Source organism: Zeugodacus cucurbitae, chromosome 5, assembly GCF_028554725.1.
Source record: "Zeugodacus cucurbitae isolate PBARC_wt_2022May chromosome 5, idZeuCucr1.2, whole genome shotgun sequence".
Taxonomy (NCBI): Eukaryota; Metazoa; Arthropoda; class Insecta; order Diptera; family Tephritidae; genus Zeugodacus; species Zeugodacus cucurbitae.
The window spans coordinates 69,918,098-69,925,153 of NC_071670.1; the positions used below are offsets into that span (position 1 = coordinate 69,918,098).

A 7,056-nucleotide genomic window follows, 5' to 3' on the forward strand; every position below is an offset into this window, starting at 1 on the left:
TTATTCATACACATCAACTATACATGAGTGTGTGTGTTTGGTGCTCTTCTGCTCTTCACTGTAATGTAATACAGCGCAAGTCAACCGCAGCCTTGCTGCCTTGCACTCGCCACACACGTGTGTGCGCCCGACACAATGTGTCCTTCAACCTTTTATTGTCTTTCTATGTCACTTCCGCAAGCTGCCTCGCACTCACTGGCCGCTCTCGTCTCCAGCGTGCGCTTTTGTTGCGCTTTTCTTAACTTGCATTACTTACCGCAAACTGAAATACATTCTGCTTTGTTTATGATGCCATTTTTGCTTCCATTTTACATAGTTTGGTTGCACACACAGATATACATTTACATATATGTATGTGTGCTTGCTTGTATAACTCTGCTGCTGACTGCAGCGGCAGTTTGCCTTTCGCTGCCGTTCTTCTTTTTCTTGTTTCGTTTATCTCATTTTCTAGTCTTATTCATGCATTCGCAAAGTAATACACACTTTGTTGTTGTTGTTGTTGTTGCCATGCTGTGTTGCATTCGGTATTTTAGTCCTACGAAAACACAAGTTGCCATCGTTTATAAATTCAGACGTGTGCGACAATAGCATATTAATGCAAAGCACACTTTTCGGAAGGGGAAATTCTTCACTCTCATTTTTGAATTTAAAATAAAGAAGACTATCGGAGAAATAAAATGTATTTGAAATTATACCGAGATATATTTGACTTAAGTAAATCAGAGATCCATGGAATATTTACTTATATTAATACATATTATTTATATAGAAGGAAGTAGTTACACGCGTTTTCTTTTCTAGATGAAAACGTTGCCTCTTTATAACTCAACATTATTCATATTCTACGAGGTGTGTTCAAAAAGTAACGGGAATTTTTAAAATTTCCAATTGCTATAAAATCTAAATGTCACAACGTTTAATGCTGATATAAAGGCCCTGAAGTGCTTATTATTTAAAATTGTGCTCAAACAGGTACAATATGATATGCACCGGTCTATTTACTTTTCTATTATTATCTGTGATTATCAACATTGGAATAATGGGTGTCACTCAAATCATAATCAGCTTGTCAGTCACTTTAAATATAATTATGTAACCAATTGTCTTTCTTCTTATAACAAATGTCATTCGGAAGCACTATCCAGCGTAAAATTCTCATTTTTAACATGGAATTTCTACTTTGTTACTGCAAGCGCTTTGATCTGGTATTTATACATCCGTTAAATCAAAGCAACTTGCCAGTGAAATGCATTTAGATTTGTTTAATAAGCTGTTGCATTCACTCACTTGCAAATTCTTAATAAAAACTTCCGTTTAAACTCATTACGAAAGCATAAAAACAAAGCGAATATCTCTATAATACAACTCATATATGAATGAATGTTTGAAAGTATGGCTGAATTGTTTAACTTGTTGTCTGTCTTGTTGAAGGTTTAACTAATTTTTGACAGCTGAAATCAAGCAAAAAGGCAACTGCGATAATTTCAGTTATAATTTATATATTCTATGTATACAGAATATATAAATATGTAAGCATTAACAAACAAGTCAAGTCACAATTACATTTTAAGTAGCTGAAGTGAATCGCAGTTCTAACGATAATTACTTTGTTTTGCATTTGTTTTCGTAATAATAATGAGCTTTTAATCGCGCACAATTTTGACGTTTGTCAATGTGAATGTGTGTAAAGCAAGTGTGTGTAATATGTAATAATTAGTGAGTATGTTTAGTTATAAATACTCGCATCAATTGAATCTGATAATTGAATGTGGAAAAACTGATTTACTAAGCGGTCTTCTTACTGAAGGAGCTTAGCTAGTTTAGTATTACACTAAGAGTATAATTAAATAAATTTGAGCAGAATATTTATAAAAATCATTTTGAAATGAGAATTGCTTCACGATAACTAATTATTAGAAAATTTTTCCTGAATAAATAATTCTAAAATAAATTAAAATAATTTTTATAGAAGCCCCCATCATTACCTATAGATTTATTCATACTAGCCATTCAGAGCTGCCTAAGGAGAGAACAATTTAATTGCTTTGTCTTTTTCTCAGTAAATCGTTTTTAAATAAATTAATATATATTTAAAATTCCAACACCATTTTCTCATATATTCAACTCTACGTTGCAGTTTCCAAGAGGGAAACACTTTATTTTGGCAGATAGAGTGGGCAAGTATTAGTCATTTTCACACCGCTAATTATCAACAAACTGTGGCGACTGATTCATGCTCACAAATATAACTTCAAAAGCCGCAATTATTCATGATTATTTTATTTTCATAAAACTAGTAAGTTAAAAAATAATTGAAAAAGTACTCACCTTTCAAGTATTTAGCTAGTCTTAGTAGACTTATGATGCAGAGTTTACACAAATCGCGATTTCTATTGTTAAAAAATAATTAAGAATTATTATATTTAACACGCTCAACACTTAAATGCGATCGTGAAAATGAACTTGAGTAATAAAATATGCAAACTAAACGTTATTCCCGGCGCTTTACACTGAGTCACTGAGTAGCTGAGAAGCTGGTAAAAAATAATTTTTTTTTAATTTTATAAAAATAATACTGAATAATTATTTTAAAATAAACGAAAATTATATAAAAAATTAAATGTAATAAAAAAATTTTGTACAAAGAAAAATATTATTATTTTTAATTACTTTGATAATAAAAGAAATTATGTAGAAAAATTTTGCATAAAGAAATATAAGAAAATAATTGTATAAAAATAATATAAAATCTAAGAAATCGTTTTAAACATTCTTTATGTCGCCATATATTTTTAAAGTACTAAAAATTAATTTATTTCGATTTTCCACTGCAACTAAAGGCCGCAATTAGTACTCCGCTTACGTATGATCGTTTGACTAATTGCGTTTAATAACGTCTTCCGCGTAATGAACGCCACACACTTAACGCCAATTGGCGGCGATAGTGCTACGTAATTGAAACCAATAAAGGTGTATTACGGAGCTTGAGAGCGAGTGGCAATAACAGTAATAACAACCAACAACAAACAACTGCAGTAAAAGTGACGCAGAAATAACAATAATAGTTTGCACTTTTAAGTTTAAGTACACGAAACAATTACGCGACGCTTAAACCAAAAAAAAAAAAATCAAAGAAAACTACAACAAAAGCAAATCACAAGCGAAATGATTGTTTTCGAACTTTCTGTAAATATAAACGCGAAAAATCTTAATTATTCACGTTGCGGATCAACGCTTCAGCTGCTGCGACGGTAACAATGAAGCTCATACGATCGCCGCCGTTTCAAATGTTGATTTCACTGAATATATAGATACATATATGTATGTGTTGTTGTTTTTAGTTCGTAAGTTGTGATTTTTTTCTTAGCACACGAGCGCTCACACTGATATCCACCTCTTTGAATTATATTCGCACGTTTTATTATTTTTTGGTTTTCATTGTGTTTTCGCAGCGTTGCCTCGTAAATAATTTTCAAACAGTTTTGAGATTTTTTTTTTCACCCAAAATTATTCTAATTTTACACTCTCTGACCACACACACTTTTTGTATATTATATGCTAATTTCGTTATGAAAAAATAAAAACGCTTACGTCTTTGTATCTGACGCTGATTTCACAAATTGGCTTAGCAGAAAGCCCCCCAACAAACTGATATTAGCAATGTTGTTCGCTTTGATTGTCCGCGCCACTTACGTTTCACGGCGACGAGCGCTCCAAAAATGCCACTTCACAAAGCTAACAACTGCGAGCTGCCACAGACACCGACTGACTCTGCTACAGCCAGTGGCTGGCGCTCACTTTCAAATTGAACGATTTTGTGCTCCCGTCACACTGTTTGCGCTGTTGCTCTGAGAGTTGCGGTGTTGCCAGATGTCGCTCTCGATTACTTTAAATATTGGAGACACGTTTAGAAAATTACTGAGATTAACAGACTAGTTGATGATAACATCATTCTGTAGCACTAACAGTGTTCTGTATTTAACACCGTAGAGATAGCAGAAAATGTTTATATATTTGTGGAGCGCAAATGAGCGGCAAATAATCACATTTTCTGAGTACGGCTGTTACTTATGCTAACCGCCTGATTTTCAATGCCAAAGGCGCTCTCATATAAACAAGTTATATCAGCTGTACAGATACTTCAACAGAATGTTAAAGTAGTGATGTTGTAATTAACCTCGCTCTCTTAATTTTAACAGTTCTTCAAACATTTTAATTTAATGGGAGACAATGTAAACGTTTTCAAATATTTTTGCATGTTTTTAGAATTTAGAATAATTTCTGTTAATTTTTCCATATTTTATGAATAATTTTGCAACACATCTTCGCGTAATTTGTCCGTCAGGGAGGATATAATAACGTTATATCAATGAATATTTTCTTATTAAAATATTATTAAATATTCAGTGAAATTATTGTGAAGACACAGCTCCTTCTTAGTCTACCAAATAGTATTGCTTGTATCCAAACATCTTATTTATGAACACAGCATTGCGACACAAATGCTATGTGTTTCCTCTCTATCTGTAACGCCTTTTTTTAAAATATTGCTGCGGTAAATGTCAATTTCTTGTGCCTTGAAAGGTAGCCAACTGCCCAAAAAGTACAGTAATATGAAAAACGGAATAAAAATGGCGATGACTTTTTCATAAAACATACTATTGTCAGATGGTTGGGAAGAGTGGAGTCATATGTGAAGAGAAAATTAAATTTACCGCTAGAATTATTTTTGCTTGAAATATAATCTTAAATTTTAAATGGAAATTTTCGTGTCTGTATGATGGTCTGAAGTGTCGAGACATTTTTTATTAAAAACAGCTCAGACTGCTGAGTTATGTTTGGTTAAGTTTGGTTTAAGTGAATATGTTCTAAGTTAAGTTTGCAATACGTTTTGTTAAGTCAAGTTGTGTTAACTTCAGTTGACGTTCAGTTTTGATTAGTTCAGTTTTCTTAATGTAATCCACCCTCATGTAAAGTATCTTTTCGGAATATTTTTTTTATTAATTAATTAAGGGTAGCAACATTTTCCTATATTCTACACTCTCTTCCATTCTTCCATTCTAGCTGCCTAAGTCAACAGAAAACCCAAAGAAATTTGTAAATTAGAAATAATTTTAGTCAACAAATAAATTTGCCATATTTATCGTTAGTTAAGAACTGGGCTGTTGTCTAGATTATTAACACTGTTGATCAGCTTCTACTCCTACTACTTTTACCGAATATCTTCAATTTACATACATATATACTGCATCTGCTAGCATCTACTATATGTCCTTCCACCAGTTTCCAAAAACTGAACACTTCCACTTTCCACTTTCGTCTCGCCTAATTTATTTGCTACTTAAATACCTTCTTTATTTTAATGCAAAACACAAATAATCATAAAAACAACATAAACATTGACACCAATGTCCTACACAAACCAAGAAACAACAACAATGTTATGAAGAAAATACTTGACCAAAGACAAATCTCAGATAGGACATAAGAGAATTAATGCATTCTTTGGCAATTGCAATGCGTAGACCCTTGAGGTCACACAGGCACACACATTCCCATAACAACAACAACGAATTTTACACTGCTTATGTGTATGGGTGTGCACGAAAGGGCCAACGGGACAGACCCAACGGCGACATTCAAACTAATAAATGACCGACGTTTCGAAAAGACGTAAGCGCCGTAAGCTAAATGAAATGTCACTCGGATATGGTATGATAGTGAGATTATGAATCCCGTGGGCACAGTTTGTGTGTGTTCTTCATAAAAGAGAGAGTTCGCAGTTAAGTAGTGCGTGTGTACGAGTATGTTATATGGTCAAGTGGGAAAACTAGTTCATAGATATAATTTATAATTTAATAATAATATATGTTTTTGTTTATATAAGTACATTTGTTATGCTCTTCTACTACATTTCTATGTAATATGTACTTGCTGTGCTCATTAGTTAGTTTTTGTTAGAAGAATCATTTGACGTTAGGTTAAGATAGATGTTTTATAGGAGGTTTTCCAGTAATATAGGACGAATATATAATATTAGAGAAAATCTCAAGTTCTTCTAAACAAATCAGGGTTCTCTTTAAACATAGAATAATATTTCAGGCTAAAGCTGGACTGAAAAGATGGCAACCCTGGACTCAAAATCACATATTTATGAATTAATTACACTGTTTCTTTAAGGCATCATTTTCAGAGGATGTAAAATGCTTTACATTTTTAGAAATCTTTAGAAAATAATCGCGTTTCAACAACATTTTAGCGCTACCGTTTTAAGTAAATAGCATTAGTTGAAATGCTTCGCATCACAATCCGGATCAGTCTGCGCCAGGCTATTGAAAATAGCATTAGAAATTAGGAAATGTGTCAGCTGCAGCTGTGTTTTGGTGGAGCTGATGGTGGTGGTGATGCGGTTGCGGCGAACCACTTTCGTAGCATACTTTTTTGCGCGCAATCGCTGCGCATATTTTATATCAGCTGGTGGCGCGGCTGTTGCTGCTGGAGCTGCACTCCGTCGACCGACCGGCTTGTGTGTTCCGCAGTATTTATTTCTTTTGTAGTTCATACTTTTTTGTGTGTGAATATATTTTGGCATGTGCCGCTAAGTATGTCACATCCGCTTATAGTGGAGACCTCGCTGGCGTTCGTCATAATGTGTGGCGCATGCAAGCGTCAGTTCTCGCTTCCCCTAGCTGAACTAATTACATTTTTAATTAAGTCTCTAATACTCTTAGGCTTGGCATGGAAGTGTTGTAGTCTGACTTCAGGGAAGTGTTTGAGAGACTTCATAAATAGTATAAAAGCGTTTTGTGGATTTTATTATTTACTTGTAACATGAAATTGGTATTTTTGGTGATTTTAGTAAAAATATAAGTAAGAAAATATATTGAACATATCAAAGGGATATTCTTTTTAAATAATAAAGTTTCTATAGTCAAATTATCAGAACAACAGTACTGAGGTTACAATTGGCTCATACTGGATGTATATGGTGCGTTTCCGTGACTTTGATGGGTTCAAAACGAATTAATCTGCACAATTTATTATTTACGATGAGAC

At 33.4% G+C, this 7,056-nt stretch overlaps 1 protein-coding gene across 3 annotated transcripts in view; it reads right to left on the reverse strand.

Annotated features, from left to right (window-relative positions):
• The window catches only part of LOC105215599 (uncharacterized), a 192,697-nt gene extending 188,990 nt beyond the window's left edge, over positions 1 to 3,707 (reverse strand). For 2 of the 3 annotated variants that reach the window (XM_054232263.1, XM_054232261.1), the window contains exons 1-2: positions 3,592 to 3,707; positions 2,329 to 2,390 (exon numbers count right to left, since the gene is read on the reverse strand). The gene's annotated coding sequence lies outside the window, so the exon portion shown is untranslated. Of the gene's footprint in view, positions 1 to 2,328; positions 2,535 to 3,591 lie in introns of all 3 variants that reach the window. The other variant, XM_054232262.1, reaches the window with a different exon arrangement.
• Positions 3,708 to 7,056: the final 3,349 nt, after the last annotated feature.